The sequence below is a fragment of the Cryptomeria japonica genome, chromosome 11 (assembly GCF_030272615.1).
Source record: "Cryptomeria japonica chromosome 11, Sugi_1.0, whole genome shotgun sequence".
In the NCBI taxonomy this organism is placed as follows: domain Eukaryota; kingdom Viridiplantae; phylum Streptophyta; class Pinopsida; order Cupressales; family Cupressaceae; genus Cryptomeria; species Cryptomeria japonica.
In genome coordinates this window covers 105,048,813-105,068,573 of record NC_081415.1, presented here as the reverse complement: position 1 = coordinate 105,068,573, position 19,761 = coordinate 105,048,813, and the positions used below count along the sequence as shown (strand labels likewise).

Sequence of the window (19,761 nt, the reverse complement as noted above, 5' to 3'; positions counted from 1 at the left end):
AACCCCAACTGAACCCTAGGTCTAACTTTTTATTGAACCCTAATATAACACTGCACTAACCCTAACCTTACTAATCTAATATTAACCCTAATAATATTCAAAGCATAATCATAATTAAGCCCTAACCCTAACTTGAATATTTCTCTTAAAACCCTAATTAAACCCTAACCCTAATTGAAATTTGCATCTCTAATTTTAATTCTAACCTTAATGAACCTTAACTAAATCCTAAATTAATTGAACTATAGCCTAAGTCTAACACTAATTAAACCCCAACCATGATTAAACTCTATCAATAACATTAATTGAAGGTTAATCCTAATTTAAATGAATCCTATCTTCAACACTTATTAATCTACAACTTAAGTTGAACACTAACCTTAATCTTAGCCATAACCCTTATTGAAACCTCACCCTAATTTAACCCTAATCCTAATCCTATCTCTAATTCTAATTTTAACCCTAGTCTAACATTGAATCTAACCCTGATCAAACCCTAATTCTAACCTTGTTTAAACCCCATCCTAGCATTAATCCTAACCCCAATTCAACCCTAACCCTAATTTCAGATACATCCCTAACTAAACCCTAACCATAACCCTGATTGAACCTCAATTGTAATTGAAATATTTTCTCTTAATTGAACCCTATTCCAACATTAGCCATTGTTGGTGTAAAAAATTATTCATCTTGGATATTATTACATTTTACTTAAGTTTAAATAGGTACATGCATTTAATAGTAGTTTGGGTATGAGACACTTGGGTGTTTGTGCCACATTGGGATAGTGTGTGTAGGAGAATTTCCACCTTTTATGGTGTTGATCTTGTTACTACTCTATCATATCCACTTATTGTGGAGTGATAATTCCACCTTCGATGGGTGATCTACCTCATGTGGAATATTTTATTGTTTCTCCTACCTACCCACACCTATTTCCTACCTACCCTTGTTTCTTATTGAGCCACATGTCATGTTTATGTGCTCACATATCCATATAGCCTTGCCTATATAAGAAGGCTCATCTACATTGTTTGTACGGGCAATCATTGAACATCTTGTAATGATCTAGTTGATCATATTTTGCATCTTGATAGAATATAGTTTACTCCTTTCATCTATTTTGTTTTCTCTTATTTGTGTTTTCCATTGCCTCTAGATCTTGGCAAAATCTCACATGGTATCAGAGCCATTAAAGTGCCATTGATTTGTCAATTGAGAGAAATTTGGGGTTTGCATTTTGGAGCTTTCTATTGCAGGTTATTATTGGAGCTTGTTGGGTCAAATATGAGGTCACCGATGGATTGAGGAGGTTCGAGCAATTAAGAATCGCCTTTTGTTTCATCCAAATCCGACATCCGAGGCCAAATCTAGAGTTGTTTGAAGGTGGAGGGTGGTGACTTGTCCTGACAGCGATCTGCATTTTTGGAGCATTTTTGGCCAAATCTATCATCACCATTGCGCTCAGAAGGTCCAAAAACCCGAAGATCGACTGTCAATTCGTCGAAAGCGGCCTCTGTTACCTCGAGTTGAAAAAATCTCCCCTCCTGACCCGTCGTACGGACTTGCAGGTACAGGTCTGAATTATTTTTTTATTAAAGGGGGGGCCATTTTTTTGGTTTTGTTGTTTTAAGAAAGCGATTTTTTTTTAAAAAAAAGGGGGGGAGGTCCTTATTGGCCCGCAGGCACTACGAGTAACCGTAGGGTACCTGCTAGTGTCCGCAGGCAATGCGGCCCTGTAGTGTACCTGCGGGCCCCTCTTCGTGTGGGGGGGGGTTCAATAAATTTTTATTTTTTTTAATAATTAAAAAAAAAATCAATTTTTTTTCTTATTTTTTAAAATAAGTTTTTTTTTATAGAAAATATAAACTTTTTTAAGTTTTTTTTTTCTTGTCTTTAATAAATTTTTATTAAAGTTTTTTTAATATCCTTTTTTTGAAAAAAAAAAAATGACTATCGCCTTTTTAAATTTTTTTCTTTATTTTTTAATAAAGTTTTTTTTGGGCTATAATAAATTGTTTTTATTTAGATTTTTAAAATCTTTTAAAAACACAAATATCATGGAATAAGTCAATTTGGGAACACATTTTTTTCTTGTCACTTCTGGTGCAGGAGCACCTAGGACTTAGGCTAGTAGTCTTTTCTCGATTTTGGTTTGTACTGACCCTAGCCAAGTCAGGTAGTGAATAAGGACTCCAGGAGGGTCCAAGAGTGAGTGTGATGAGTGAAATGTAGGCCTAGTAGAGTTAGTTTCTTCCTAGGTTTGCATTTTGTGCATAAGTAGTGGTTTAAGTAGGTAGTTGATCATCTTGATGGTCAAAAGTGTCAAAACTTGGTATAGGCATTAGGGAGGGTTAAATTAATATTAGACATGTTTTAAAAGTCATGTGTGATGTCTTGGAATAGGTCTCATAGGTTGAGAAGACCAAAAAGTGAAAAAGTGCAAAGTTGTAAAAAGTTGTCATGACAACTTTTGTCCTAAATTGGTTAGCGATGGAGTTGGGGATTGTCCAACGCCTTAGGATGACTCCAAACATGGGGAATACTATAAGAACCCTCTCTTGCATGGTTACCAAGGTTGGAGATTTTGTTTTGTAAGTTCAACAACCTGAAACTACCCATTTTCGGACTGTTTGACAACATTTGGCTTTGTTTTGCTCATTTTGTAAATGCAAATGGATTGAATCCATTGATCCAATGATGGATTAAGTTTCTCTAGTGTTTTTTAGAGCATTTAGTTTCATTTCAAGCTTTGTAATTAGTTTGCATTAGTGTTTTCTTGTTTTGGTTTGCAAACAACCAATTTTGGCTTGTATATAGCAGTTTTATGTAAAATGGTTGCCCCATGAATGCCACACGTGCTACCATCATGACATGTTGGGACATGGAGGGAAACCACTTGTACAGTGTACATATGTAGGGACAAGTGTTGGAGATAACATTTAATATGACTGTCACCTTGTTCTAGGCGAGTCCAGGAGCAACCAAGCTAGAGGAGACAGGGTGAAATTGATGTGCAAAGTGCAGGGGTGAATGTCAAACCACCATCTAAGCTTTTGGAGGGGTCCATGAAGTTAGTAAAAAGTTTCCAATGCAAGGGGAAGCCTTGACAAAGTCATTTGTTGCCCAAACACCAACTTGACCAGTCACTGTCGGTTAGAAGGCCTAGAAATCCTTCAAAACCCTCATTTTGGGGTTAGGACATTCTACAGTGGAGTAAGGAACCAAAACCACAAGAATCACTTGAGGTTAGATGAGTCATTGAAGACAATCCAAACTTTCTATGGGGTCTTTTGGACCGTTTTCCTCCAAGCCCTAGAAAACCAGATTTTGGAGGCCTAATTGGGGCTCTTTCTATGTAGCCCTTTTCTAGGCAAAATGGTGAAATTGGTAAGGAGGGAAATGATTGAAAACCTCAAATGGACCCTGTAGCTAGGAAATCGAAAATCATCACAAGAAATTCAACGTTAGTCATAGCTCAATCACAAAAGCACAAATGCAATGATCAATCCTAATTACATCCAATAGAGACATGAAAGCAAAACATTCAAGATTAAAAACTAAGCAAACCAAGTGCAGATCTGAATATCTCCTTCATGTGGCTCCATTGTCCTTCTTTCTTCTTCAAATAGCTTTGTTGTGGATCTCACCTACTAGTGCATGATCATGATATGAAAGCAAGTAAACAAGATGATAGCTCAAGAATACTCGAAGCGTGATTGATTCGACAAAGTGATTTGTCCGATAATGTGATTAGATTGGGATTGAAGAAATTCATCCAATTTATAGACAAATTGGAGAGATGATCAAATTATCATGAAGAGATTCAAATGGAAATTGCAAATCAAGAATGTCAATTATGACAAATTCGTGACAAATTTGCACTTTCTATGCAAAATTGATTGATTGATAATTTATGACAAAATTATGACAAATTTCTATGTCAAAATTGATTGATTGTCAATTATGACAAATTATGACAAATTGAAATGTCATTCCCATGAAATTAGGAGAAAAATAGGAGGAAATTGAATTAGAAATTAAGAAAATTAGAAAATTAGAAAAATGAGGAAATTAGGAATTTAGTGAATTAATTAATAATTTTTCATTTATTAATTAATTCACAAATAGGGAATTTAGAAATTGATGAAAAATTAGGAAATTAGGAATTAGAAGAAATTAGGTAAATCAATTAATAATTTGTCATATATTAATTAATTCACAAAAAGAGGAATAATTAGTTAGCCAATTAAATTAAACATTTAATTGTGACACGAAGACCTAGGATAAATAAATAAATTATTTAACCTAGAGGAAGAAATGACAAACAGGGTTAAATGAATAAAATCATGAAACCCTAAAAGATGAATTAGAAATGCAAGGATGACAATTAGGTCTTGATAAAGGATAATTGATATCGATTCGATTTGATCATGATTCTGACTTGATAAAAGACCAATGCTGACAAATGATTTGATTGATAAATGCGCCAATTGACGAGGAACAATGACAAATTGATCCAAATTGACACGATTGAGAAGGACGACAATCGATGACAAATCGATCGCAAAATGACAAGATTGACAAGTTGATAAGGATCGATGACAAAATAGATCACAAAACGACAAGATTAATGACAAATTGATCAAAAGACAAGGATCAATCGCATGATGACAAGACTGATAAGAGGACAAAACCCTAATTCCATCATCGATTAGGATTGACGATGCCAAATGAGCACGCACATTGATGCGACAGGATAAAATCGACCAAAATCATGATTGAAGACTGTTATCGACAAGACCGAATTTGAAAGCGAGATGAATGATGAATGCAGAAGAATGACTCGATGCTCGCAAATGATAAAGACCAAGTGCGAATCATAGGAGAAATGTTAATGCGACACAAAAACCCTAAAATAAGGCAATGCGCAAATGTTAAAGTATGACTCCACAAGCGTTGACCATTTTTAGGTGTCTACAAACCCAAAAGGCATTCAAAACATGTTAGTAGCCACCTCCACACCTCTACATCAACTCATAACAGTAGGAGGTCAATTTGTCGAGTTGAAGCCAAGACAACCATAATGAGCACATGGGAAGCATTATGAACTGGTAGGGCTCCTAGTGAAAACACTTGAAGCAAACACCTTGAAATTGACAAGAGGCAAGCCCTATAAGAGATTGAGAAGGACTTGGAGGTCTTAGAACATAGCTAGGCCTAGAGAGTTGGTGGAATTGAGCAACACCAGATGGGTGAAGTGTGAGCAAGCTAGGTGAACCCCATCAACTTCATACCTATCTTGTAGTGCTTCCAACCGACAGTCAAGGGGGGCTTGATTTGCTCCTTTATATATCTTGGCCACATCCCAATCGGAGGCATCTTTTTATGCAGTATTCTACATGGCTTTCTTGGTGGCATCATCTTCATGTTTCCAGATTTGCACTATCATGTTGTATGCTCTTGCATGAGCAATGTTGTACTCGCACTATCATAAAGTGTCACACCTCTTTATATCTTGTTTTTGTTGACTATTTGATGTAATCCTCGTGTACATGTAGATTAGGAATATCTTGTGAGACTTGGTGCATGGCTCTAGTTGAGACTTAGATTGTACACATTTGTGCATGGCTCTCATGAGACTTGGATTGTACCAGTATTTTTGTCATTTATGAGTATCCAAATGATGCTCAAAGCGGGTTGTCTCCATGCCTGATCTTCTTTTTGTTGCGGCGAGTGATTCATCGTCATCGACTTGGTACCTGGTTTTGTCACACTTTGACATTATTGGTGTAGCATTGGCTCTCTTTCTTCCTTATGGGGAGGTATTTTGGTCATCATCATTGGACCATCTTTGCAGGAGATTTGACATTGAGGGGGGGCTTCATGGTCTTTCATCTCTCTTATGGGGGGGATATATTTTGTTCTTCTCATTCATCATTGAGAGCATTGTGTTCTTTCATCATCTCTCTTTTGGGGGAGGATTTTATCCCATTGGGTTTTTCTCTCTTTCTCTGTTTTTGAGAGATTGCATTGGCATTTGTACATGGGTACCTAACATGGTCTAGTAGCTGGGACCCATCTTGCATTGCTTAGTTGCATTTTAGACTTTAGTGCATTCCCCTAAGTTGCACTTAAGGGGGGGTGTTGGTGTAAATAATTATTCATCTTAGATATTATTACACTTTACTTAAGTTTACTTAGGTACATGCATTTAATAGTAGTTTGGGTATGAGACACTTGGGTGTTTGTGCCACATTGGGATAGTGTGTGTAGGAGAATTTCCACCTTTTATGGTGTTGATCTTGTTACTACTCTATCATATCCACTTATTGTGGAGTGATAATTCCACCTTTGGTGGGTAATCCACCTCATGTGGAATATTTTATTGCTTCTCCTACCTACCCATACCTATTTCCTATCTACCCTTGTTTCTTATTGAGCCACATGTCATGTTTGGGTGCTCACATATCCATATAGCCTTGCCTATATAAGAAGGCTCATCTACATTGTTTGTACGGGCAATCATTGAACATCTTGTAATGATCCAGTTGATCATATTTTGCATCTTGATAGAATACAGTTTATTCCTATCATCTATTTTGTTCTCTCTTATTTGTGCTTTCCATTGCCTCTAGATCTTGGCAAAATCTCACAACCATATTCCTTATCGAATCCTAACCTTAACCTTAACTCTAGTCTAATATTAACCCTAATGTTATTGTTCAAAGCTTTATTCATAGTATAATCCTAACCCTAATCATAATTTAACCCTAGTTCTAAGCTTAACTCAAAGATTGTTTCTATAATCTTAATTGATACCTAATCTTATTTAACTCTAGCCCTAACCTAACCTTAACCCTAACACTAACCCTAATTGTAATGACAACCTTTATTCTAATTTTAATCTTAATTCACCCTAATCCTAAACCCTATTTTAACCTTAATGCTTATTGTAACCTTGATCCCAAACTTTATTCTATAACATTAACACAAACCCTAACCCAAACCTAATGATGTAAGGCATTCATTAAATTTCTTCTATAAAGTTATTTTAAGGTAGCCATCAAACATAACATTTAAAATTGAATTTGAAAAATATGTTTTTTAAGAATATCTAAAATTAAATATAATATCTTTATACAAGTTCCAATCAAATTTGATAGTATAATTTTTTAAGTTCAAAAAAATTAGTTTTTGATTAAGCAAAAATAGATTTTGTGGGGACCCGAAACCCCTTACATCATAGGCCAAGGATAAAGCATTGAAGCACCTAGACCAAAACGAAGACATAAAGACAAAAACAGGCTGCACTAGATAGAAACAACACAGACCCATCAACTAATGAAAAGACCACAAAAAGACAACGAGGTGCTGGCAACAACAACAACAAAAAGAAACAGAGACCAGCTACATAAAAAATTTCAAGACATCAAAGGCCTCTTTCTCCAACATCAACATAGCTTTAGCTGCTTCCTTGAGGTCAAGAAGATCCTGTGGGATGGAATCCATCATAGCCTTAGATCTTTGTCTGATCCGCCTTGAGGTTCGGGGAGTTTCCTTAGTAGTGGTAACCTCGACATCCTTCTTCAGATCCATAAAGTTTCTTTCATTATGCATCTTCTCCAATCTAGTAACCAGTGCATTCATATTGGTAGCAGACACCCTCAACATAGTTGCATTGTTCTCCATAATCTTCTTGAGTGCCTCCTCAATTTTCTGCATCTTCTTATTAACCTCTTCAATCTTTTCATCATATCTTCCCCTAAATGACTCAATGACCTCCCCATTTTTCTTGAGGCACTCCAACATCTTACTTTTTTCACCCTCTTTCCACATAGCACATTCAATGGTCTTAGAAATAGGACCTTTCCCCTTATTCTTGTTATTCTCTTGAATCTCTTTCTCCACAACCTCTTTAGCCCCTTCCACCTTAGCAATGATAGCCCTATGCTTCAATTGCAGTCTTTGATTTCATGGAACACCCAACTCTGAAACCTATACAAATCAATTGATGAGCTTCTAACAGTGCCCAAAATATTGAGCATAGGTTTTGGCTTATCCTGCAAGTCCTTGGAATCCAAATCCCTTTGTTCTGAATCCTGGGCTTCAGAAATATGAGGGGACAAATCACCCCCAACATCACAATCAGATAAAATAATTTTGTTACCCTTCCCCTTAGTTTTCACCTTCTGAGTGGTGATGTCCTCCCCCAAGGGCTCTTCATTTTTCTTCTTGATGAAATTAACCCTCCTCTTTAGAGGGGGAGGCATCATCCTCTTCCTTAGATGCAAAGTCCTCATAACCCTCGCTAGCGATGTAATCCCTATCATTATCTTGCACATTAGCCTGCAGTCTGTTAGACCTAGCTTCACAATACTCAAATTAACAGAATTAGCCCTTGGTGAGCCAATGGTCTTGACTTAGGGTTCTTAATGTAGTCCACCAGACTATCATTAAGAAAGCAAACCAGATAGTAAGGAAAAGAAACCTTAATGCCATGTCTAAAGTGATTAAGGAGAACAAAATGATAACTGTAAACTTTTGAAAACCTCCCATCAACCTAGGCATACTCCATAATAACTTTGAGCATTTTGCGCCAGAAACTCTTTACTCGATAGGGGGCAAAGTAGGTTTTGTTGAGTTTGACAAGCTTCTCCTTCTCAACATCTTCCTTCGAGAACATCTTAATAGCATTATCAGAGATCTTTCCGTCTTTGAAAAACTTAGCACCCTCCATCAATAGGCTAGTTACCTCCACAACCAAATTTTCGCCCACCTTCACAGTTTGCCCAAAAAGAGTAACTTTCTTTTTATTCCAACCCTTTACAAAAAGCTTGGAGATATGATCCTTTTTTCCATGTAATTTCTCCATATACTCAGTTAACCCACCTTTCTGCAGTCTTCTCCACACTTTTAGCTCAATTTTCTATCCTTCACAGCTAGGTGGTTCATTCCTATTAATATTACCCCCCATTGTGTCTGCAAACCCAACAATGCCTCCCATGCCAAAGTGAAAAATACCTCTGTAGAGACACCAGGGAAACACATAACTCAAACAGATACCACAAAAAATCACCCACAATGCATGCGGAATAAGCCAGCTCACATCACATAGAAACTTCTCACACTCAATACCATCATTTATGATATAATTTGATTTATGAGCTATCATGAGATTATAAGGGGATGAAATTTCCATTAATATGATCATAATATAATTTCTCTTTGGCCTCCAATAGCAAATTACTTTCACCTTGCCAAATAATAGGGGCCGCTAAATTAAGTCCAATGCTAGCAAAAGTGTCTACCACTTTATTTGCTTCCCTATAGGTGTGAGTAATTACACACCTATCCAAACCTTCAATAATTTTAAGGGTGTTATTTATAATGTTATCAATTATCCAAGAGGGTTTCACCAACCTTTTGAGGCAGTTAATAATATTTAAAGAATCCCCCTCTATCCACACTTTTTTGAACTTTATTTTTTCAATAATTTTAAGAGTTTCCAGAACTCCCATAACTTCAGCTTTGTGATTGGTATGAACTCCCAGTGGAAGAGACACAACAACAATGCAAAGACCATTAGAGTCTCTAATCACTCCCCCACTTTCAGCCATCCCAGGGTTCCCCTTAGCCACCCCATCAAAATTGGCTTTCACCCAACCCTCAAGAGGGTAGTTCCAGATAACTCTTTCTCTAGTCTTCTTAGCTTTGAACTTACTTATGTCAACCTCTAACCCCCAATCCTTATAAATGTACCTATCCTCCTCACAATTGTATGAACAGAGAAGGTGGATGAAACTGCTACCAATTAACTTCATATTTTCTCTAATAGACCTGCAGATCTTATCAAAAACAATTTCAGTTGTACATGAGGACTCTCTAAAAATCCGGTTATTACTCTCCTTCCAAACATGCCAAGTAACATAAGGAAAAGGCATGGACCTGTAAAGCAAAAAATCGAACCCTAGGTGTTCCCCCACTCCATGGAGAGAGAAAGGAGGTCACTAGGATTGACGGTTTTCACTTAGGAGAGACTTTACATTCAAAAGAGGGGTTGAAACCCACAAGATCCAATCTCACACAATGCAAGACTGGATTCTAAATGAGTTTCAAGGGTTAAGACATCAAGGATACCCTCTTTTGTAAAGAATGTAGATAGAATGATCGAACTAGGAGTACATGTGAAGTAGGAAAGATTCGCTTATAAACGGAGATAGAGACACAGGATGAAGCTACGGACCTGAAATTAGCAGTAAAATGTCGAGACGATGCTGTCCTGCAAATTTGAGCAAAAGTTGACGGGACGATGGCGTCCGGAGTGCACACGGTCCTCCGAAAAATCTGCGAAACGAAGGGGGATCTGTTCGTCTCTGCATAAGGATTCCAGATCTTCAATTACAGCCGCGTACCTGCAACCTACACACATAAAAGAGAGGACGATTGGGGGGTTAGGGATTAGGGGTTTGCCTTTAGGTCAAACCCCGGTTTTGGAATTAACCAAGAAATGAGAATGTTGTAAATGTAAGTGTTTGTAATGTAATCAAGTAATGATACCTTGTTGTAAGAATGTTTGTATTCTTACATGCGAAGGTGTAATGATGTTGTATGTTGTATGTTGTAAGTGATCTCCTCTTCAATGGTTGAATCCTTGTCTTGAATGCAACACGTAGCCTTGAATGGAGACTTAGAATGCTCAATTGCTTGAAGGAATGCTTGAATGCTTGAACGTTTGAATATCGCTTCCACGTCTTGCTCTTGCTTACTTCCTTCCTCCCTTTCTAGGAGAGGAAAAGTAGTTTATATACTTGTCAATTGGGGTTGAGAGACTGATTTTTCCGACCTTAGGCCGACCTAGAAGCATTATTTTCTGAATTGGAAACTTAAAGACCCGATGCCCAACAAGAGACCGAGCCCAAAATAGGGCCAGGGACCAGGGCGCTGGGCACCATGGTCCCACCTCCCGGGACAGCAGGGTGCAAGGAGGATCAGGCCAAGGTGCAGAAATATGCAGTTTTTGATGTCGCAAACAGGTTTCAGGGTCTCCATTTAGGTTCAACGTTGCGCCGCCATCGTGAAGACCCAAATACAGTCGAAATTGCAAGTGTCACAATTTTAGGACGCTACAGGACCAAAGGATTTTGATAATGGGATTAGAAGAGGGGCACTTCCTCTGAACAAAAAAATCTTCCACCTTAAGTTCAAAAAAATTATTTAAGAATCTATTTTTAAAACAATATCTATTGATTGAATAGTATTATGAATAACTACCTAATGGATACTCAATGATTAAATTCATTTTCTTTTAAAGAAAAAGTGATTTCCTTTATAGAAGTTATTTAAAATAGTCATCAAACATAAAATTTAAACTTAAGTTAAAAAAATATTTTTGCTAAAAAATATCTAAAATTAAAGATAACATCTCTATGCATGTCCCTTTGGAGTTCAACAAAATTAGTTTTTTTTAAGCAATTTCTATTAATTGAATAGTTATAGTGAATAACTAACTAATGTGTACTCAATGTAAATTTATTTTGTTTTAAAGAAAAAGTAGTTTTCTTTAAAAAAAAATATTAAAGACAATCATAAAAAATAAAATTTAAATATAAATTAAATATATGTTATTTAAATTTTTATTTTATTTAAAAAAATGCTTTGCTCTGGAAAAGCGAAAATGTGAAACAAGGTTTTCACGAATTTACACCCCCCCTCTAGGTTTCCAACGCAAAACTCAAACATGAATGAATTTAATAGGCCAAGGAACTTTAATCTTCAAAAGAATACATCGGGGATAGACTACTTTTTTGTGACTCACCCTCAATAGGCTACGGGAGCTAGTAGGATTCTCTTGGGCCCTCAAAACTTTGCTAACAAATCCATTGGCGGGCGAACAAATTTTAAACCTCAAATCGAAGATTATAGGCCATAATGGGTTTTTACAAATGGCAAATGGGTTGATAAATGTTGGCAAATTCAAAAATAAGAATGAAAATTAATCAATTGCCAATAATGGTTGGCAAATTGTCAAATTAAGGAAAACAAAGAGGGCTAAGAAACTTTCACAGCACCTCTCGGATCAATCCCGCTCTTTCTAGGAAAAAATTGATAAGGGATGGAGAACTAATTCTGGAAAGGAACCTAAAATATCTGGCTCTAAGGTTTCTCCCATTAAGAAACCTGGAGGGACTCGTGGGGTGGATATGCAACTTTGGATAGTCTCCCCATCTCCCTGAGAACTAAAGAGGTATTAGAAAATACATGGGGTATACACTTAAAAGATTATATTGACTGCTATAGTAATGATCCTACTTTAGGCTGGAAGTGGAAAGGATTGGACAACATTCCTCTTTTAGAAGGAGAAAAACGGGAACTAAGAGATGTCCTATCCTCCAAGAACATAACCATGAAGAAAGGGGTGGACAGATTGATCTGGGTAGGATCTAACTCAGGTGAGTATAAAGTCAAAGATGGATATTCAGAGTTGGTCAAGTCTCAAAATTTGGAAAAAATAGTGTTACCGATATAACTGTGTTGGGATAAGAAGTGTCTTCCTAAAGCAGGCATGTCCTCTAGGCTACTCTATATAAGCGAATATTAACAGCAAAATGGTTCAAAAAACTCGGTTATGAAGGTCCTTCTAGATGTGTTCTATGTGAAAGTAGTGAGGAAACTGTCAATCACTTACTCTTGAACTGCCCTTATGCCTTAGAATGTTGGAATTGGATATGTAAGAAGTTAGACTAGAAAACAATATTCCCAAGTGATATTTCAGAGGCTATGAAGGGTTGACCAAATATTTGCAAGGGTAGTCTTTACAAAGTCTTATGGAAGGTTGCTCCCTTTATTTTGGTATGGGAGATCTGTAAGGAAAGAAATAGAAGAATATTCCAAGATAAGAAGTTGGATGTCAATAACTTCACCAATAAAGTGGAAGCTGCCATGTAGTTGAAGTGACAAATAACAGATTAAGAAGTAAAATGGAGGACAACTCCTTCACGGTTTGGATAGTAATATTAGGAAAGAATGGTATGGATTAATTATCTCCCCCCCCCCCTCCATTATGGAAAAGGATAAAGGGTAAGTAAGGAATGCAGGAAACAATATGTTTGGTCTAAACTGGATTATGGCTGGCATAAGCTCAATTTTGACAGGGCATCTAGGGAAAACCTTGGATTAGCAGGTATAGGATGTATCATAGATTTATAGGATGTATTCTATGACAACTTCTATGATACATCCTATACCTGCTAATCCAAGGTTTTCCCTAGATGTATCATAGATTTATGGGACAAAAAAATTGGCCAAACTAGAGGTTGTCATAGAAGGATTATTACTATGCAAGGACTTAGAAATTGAAAAGCTAGCCATTGAGGGGACTCTCAAATTATCACCAATGCCTTAAGAACTAGAAGAACCCCTAATTGGAAACTTAACTCAAAATTAGGTATAGCCTTAGAGTTGATTGACTTCTTTGATGAAGTGTTGATTAATCATATCTATGGGGAAGGAAGCTTGGAAGCATATAAACTAGCCAATTTGGGAGCAGATGGCATTTACATTGAAAACATAGGATGTTCAAATTAAGGATATCCATTTGAATTTGAATTCTATGGAATATTCCATCTTTTGTCGGGTTCGTATATTAAGTCATACAGATCAAGAATATTGGTATTTATAATTTTGTGTTATCATATTAAGCAATGGGTTAGAAGTTCAGGTGGGGTCCACTGGGTAAGGATTAGTAGGGCAGAAATACTCAACATATAGTGAGATACATTGGATTTTAAGCCTTAATCATTAATAGTTATTTTTTTGCCACTCATGTCGACGCATGATATTGTATTGCCTCAATATGAGGTTTCCTAATTATGGCCTTCAAGAAACTTCTAGACACTAATCTTCTTTAACTAAGTGAGTAGGCATCAGGAAATTGCATTTGAAGCATGGAGTCAAATTTGAAGCTAGTGTCTGCAAAAAAAATAAACTTATGGCTTTCAGGGGTGGCATTAAGGTAGAACGTTGGAGCACGATTTTACTAGACTTGGATGATTTGTCGGTTCGTTCTATTCATGAGATAATGGGGGGAGATTTCTTCAATTATGAGCAGAATTATCGAGTAAGCTATGACATCTCAGCCACCTTTGTTGTTATTTTGCTTTATGTAGGAACCCCCAAGGACGATACGAAACTGTTTTCTAGGAATTTGTTTAAGGAGGAATTTCTGGGTAATCTAGATATTGCAATAAACAATGCAGATCTTAATTTCACCATTTCATTTCCGGAGGATTATGGGGTGGATCAGTATTGTAACCCAGTTAAAATTAAGAAGTGACCATTGTTGGAAATTAGGGACCAAGAGGGGTTTGAACAAAGGAAGCAGAACATTTTGAGGAACACCAATTTTCTCCTCAATTGGCTCCACCAGAAGGAAGCGGTTGGAAATAAATGGTGGGTGGATTATCTCATAGAAAAAGGCTTTCAACCCCCTAATGATATGAGAGAGGTGGAGGTTGAAAGGGTCCAGAGGCTCCCTCTGATTATCATTAAAGCTAGTTGGGTTAAAAATACAGGGGAAAATCAGTAATCATCAAAGGAAGAAGCAGGACCGTCTTATCCCGTATTGAGGACATGGCTTGTGATTATGTAGATTGTAGCATTATCGACCTTGATTAGTATAGGATTAAGGGCTTAGTTCTGCTCTGGTCAGGGCTCGAATTTTGGGTTTGTCTTCCTTTTAAGGAATTTTGATTGATAAAACTTGTATCTATGGATTGATAGATAGAAGATAGGCAAGGGTTTCCTTTAAGACTTATGGACAATATTCATATACTAGTAATACTTTAAAATATGCATGTTTTTCTACTTATATTAATATTATGATCTTTCATGGCTAATTATGTGAGTAAGATGGTTTAGGGTTTAATTATGGTTTTTGATATATTTCCTGCGTTATCTCTTGTAGAATAGAATTATTATGGAATTCACAACAAGCTAGTAGCATTTGCCTATAATAATTTTTAATATTAAGCATAAGAGCATTGGCATATAGACGAATATATTTAGTCAGGGCTAGTAGTTAATGATATTTGATGTATGTTGATCTAGCGGAAAACATAGTATGGGTGATTAATAGGGATGAGCTATATGCAAGCATTGAGTGCTTTTTATTAAATTTTTATGTTTAGTCATATTGTTTTTATATATGATCAACCAACAATTTGTTTGCTTAGTCAAATTTTTGTTCAGTAGGATAATATCATTAGTCAAATGGGATTGATGAGTAGGTTAACGTTGGTCTTCAATGATAAGGTTTTTATTTAGGTTTATGCAATAGAGAAATAGACTTATTTGTTTTTTGTACAATGAGGCTCTATGTTATTTATTTAAAATGCTCTCTTCGACAGTCATATGTTAATTTTATGGATAATAGGATTCCTATCCAGAAAGCATGTGTTTCAAATAGAGTATAGCGTGATTTCAATGCATCAATAACGTCATATGGTTTTAATTTATTAGATGTATGCATGGTATTGACAAATCTTCAGCTAACATACTGAGCTTTGTTTGAAGGTCACAATAGTGCTCTGGATACAGAGAACAATCGAGGATTCTTTCATAAACTAGTTTATGGTTTTATTGGCTAACAAGCTAACAAATCATTGAGTTCTAGTGATTCACAGAATTTCAGGGCAGGAGTTATTGCTTAATAAATGGTGGTGTCTATATGATAGAGTAAGGATCAAATTATCTCAAGCATATTACATGTTAAAGCAACAAGTATAAGATAAAGATGCTAGAGTAGAGGTTATGGATGATTATTATCTAAGGGAGAAGAGAATCAAGTTGGGCCTTCAAATATATTGTAATCTATAGCAGTTAGCCAATGATGTAAATAATGGTAAATAGATAACAATGTAATTTCTATAATATTTCCAGGAATGGATTCCTTGGTCTAGACTAGAGGTTTTCTTACTCGATTCTTTCCTACCGGTGCCCACACCGAATTGGGGTTGTAAAAATTCTTTTTAAATTAATAAAATTATTCGACTATGACCCTTTACCTATAAAAAAAAAATTATTTAATTTGAATGATATGAATCAAATCCTTATACAATTTTATTACCTATATTTTAAAAATTAATTAAAATAATTATTAAAATTTATATATATTTATAAAAAATCACTTTATCAATAATTTTTTTATTTAAAATAGATATTTATTTTTAAATATAAATAAATTTTAAAAAAAGCCTATTAAATCCATCATTTTTCTCGTATAACACCAACTTTTTTCATCCAATCATATTATAGATAAATAATTTATAGTTTAAAATTATATATATCAATTTTATAAAAAAAACAAGTTTATTCTGAAAACAAAAATAATAATCTTTTGATTGGTGCAGAAGATCAATTAATTAGGCTTAAGTGAATGCAATAGCAAGTTTAATAATAAAATAAGAATTTTTTTATTAGATAATTACATTAATTAATTTTATGCAAATAAAATATAGAAAAATTAAAAAAAACATTTTGAGATGTAGAAACATAATATATATTTATTTTAATTATTTTGAATATTTGAAGATATCTAATGTCATTTATCATATTTTATATAACTTAAAATATAATTAATAATGAATCAAATATATACATATAAATAATAGTTTTTATTTAATATCATAATTTTAAAATTTATGTATGTATTTATATATAAAATTTTATTTACATCACCAGAACAATACAAAATCTTAATCCTTATTTTAGAAATAATGGATTTGATGGATAAAAAATAACTCAAATTTCCACCACCTATTAAAATAGATATCATTAGACAAGCAGATGATTAATGATATGATCATTGAGAAAACACAAAAAGAGATTATAGAGATTGCAAATGCAAATGTCAAATTTAGAAGGAAAACAAGATTATCAAATTGGGATGAATATACTCAAAAGCAATGGTTTGAATTAAGAAGACCCCGATCCCTACTGAGAAACATGAACGAGCAGAGGAAAAATGGAGTTGCCTAAAAACTCACAAATGGAAACTTAACTTTGACGGGGCTGCAAAAGGAAACCCCAATCCTAGTGTGTAAAGATTAAACAAGAAGAGAAAACAAAAACAAGAATAGAATAAAAGCAAATACCAAGAGACAACACGCGATTTATAGTGGTTTGACAAATGCCTACATCCACTCTCAAGAAGGGAATTATCTTATTAACCAAATATCCAAATACACACAGTTTATAGACAACACACATATTTATACATTCATATTCAAATATTAATTAAAGATTTGAGGGAGACAAAAGGTCATGTGACTGTTGGGTTTCACATCCCAACAGTCTACCCCGTGAAGACCAACAGGTTCAGCCATGCACTGTGACATCCCTGCTACCATTTTGAAACTCACATTACAACCAGCCCACATGACTTTAACCTTGTGAACTCTTGTTCACATATGCTGCGGATACGCCTTCTCCAAGTCAAGTCAGAATTAGAAACTCTTTCATCCAACACATCTCGTTTAGGCATGAAGAGCCTTAGCGCATCACTCCCAATTCTCATGGTTGCTTCACTGCCCACATCAGTAGTAATCATAATAGGACTTTTCCCAGCTTTAAACTCTACTAAGAACCCATCTCTTTCAACTTGACTTTTATCACCGTGGATGGACAATGTTGGCCAACCATCCATGCGAAGCTGTTTAGTAACTTGATCATATCCCTTCTTGGTTTCCATAAAAATCAGAATCCGGCTTCCATCCATTATCTCCTCAAGAAGTTTGATCAATCTTGGATATTTCTCATACTCAGAAATAACCTCCACAATCTAACCTATTGAATGGTTAGCCTTCAAATCTGGTGAAACGATGATCATCTTGTTTGGATTAAGTAAAAATTGTCTTGCTTGTTGTGTGACTTCCCTTGGCCAAGTAGCACTCCACATTAGTTTCTGCCTATCTACATTTGAGATACAATTTTTCTTATCTGCGGTTCAAAACTCATGTCTAGCATGCGATCAACTTCATCTAATACAAGATATGTCACCCTCTGCAGGCTTGTGTGTCATGCTTCCAACATATCAATAAGTCAGCCAGGAGTGGCAATTGCAATCTCAGCCTTGACCCCCTCGTGAATTAGTAGGGTGGTATCCCCCTCTGTCTCCTAGTTCAGTAATGAGTGAGCCTCGTCCTAACTTGCCGTCCTCTGAATTCAATAAGGAAAATGAGATTTTTGAGTGCTTAGAAACACTGTTGTCATTTTTTCCAACTGTTTCCAAAAAACTCAAAGTGAATTCCATCTCCACCACACACTCTTGTAGAGCATTGTCTTTAGGATAAAATTTGTATGCGACATCTAATATATATTTTCACCTAGCGTCAACTCCACATCCAACTGCTCCTTCTTGCATGGCATCCTCACATATGACATCAACAACGTGCTCTTTTGTCACACACACAATATGGAATGTTATCTCTAGAATAACTTGACACGATGCCACAAGCTCGTGAACTCTCATATGACCCCCAAAGTCCCATCCCTTTTGACAAATTGTGAGAGAGTTCTGGTTACCCGCAGCCATAGACATCATACACTGCCCCGCTTCTTCAAATTCCAAAATTTAAGTCTGGCACATGGTATCCATGTCCATCTCATTCTTTCAAGCTTTATGAACACCCGCGATTGGACCCTCCTTTGTACTTACCAAAATCATGACTTCTGTAAAGTCCTCTAAAGCCTTACCAGGGCCAACATTATTTACAAAAATGACTTCTGCTTTTCATTGTGTGCCATTGAAAACTCCCAACACCTCTAGAAACATGGGCACTGTGAGACTCTGACCACCTTGCTTCTCCACAATATTGTCGTTTGGACTCCCCTCCTGGTCCTCCTTCAACCAAGGAAACAGTGACATGTCATCAATGGTGTGTGCAACGAATTTTTCTTCTTGCTTTGGGCCATCTGTGGGATTCCTCTCATCATTCAATAGAATGAACTCCCCAAGTCTGTATGTATTATTTTGCAACATGGGTCCAACCACTTCTACAATCTCCATTTCGAAGGGTTGTTTATTCCTCAAAGCCTCTACAATTTTATCCATCATTTTACGATTCTTCTTCTTGGCAAGGCACCTCTTCTTCAACCAAATTTTCCTCATTTTTCCAGCCATACCACCAATGTACGCGATGCTTCATTTTAGCCTTCACTTGCACCATTTTACTCTCCACAGAGTCTAAATTTGCAAGAAATTCTTCGATGAGTGAATTGGTGTCTTCATCTTTTAGTTGCCTTTCAGCCTTCTTGAAAGACCAACAATTTCTTTTAATGTGGTTTCACTTGCCACAATACCAGTAACTACTCTCTCTAATTTTGAACTTCTACATCTTCTTGAGAATTTGCAATCCTCTATCTATCTACCTTTCCATCTCTGCTCAAGCCAATTGTGGCTCCAATACCAATTGTAAAGATTAAACGAGCAGAGAAAACAAAAAAAAAGAATAGAATAAAAGTAGATAACAAGAGACAACACGCGATTTATAGTGGTTCGACAAATGCCTACATTCACTCTCAATCAGGGAATTATCTTATTAACCAAATATCCAAATACACATAGTTATAGACTGTACACATATTTATGCATTCATATTCAAGTATGAATCGAAGAGTTGAGGGAGCCAAAAGGTCATGTGAGCGTTGGGCTTCACATCTGAACACGGTGGAGCAGGATGCATAATTAGAGACTCAAGAGGC

General features: G+C 35.9%; 1 pseudogene; it reads right to left on the bottom strand.

The window, feature by feature from the left end:
- Window positions 1-17,416: 17,416 nt before the first annotated feature.
- On the bottom strand, window positions 17,417-19,114 carry LOC131860056 (DEAD-box ATP-dependent RNA helicase 30-like; annotated as a pseudogene).
- Between the last annotated feature and the right edge of the window lie 647 nt (window positions 19,115-19,761).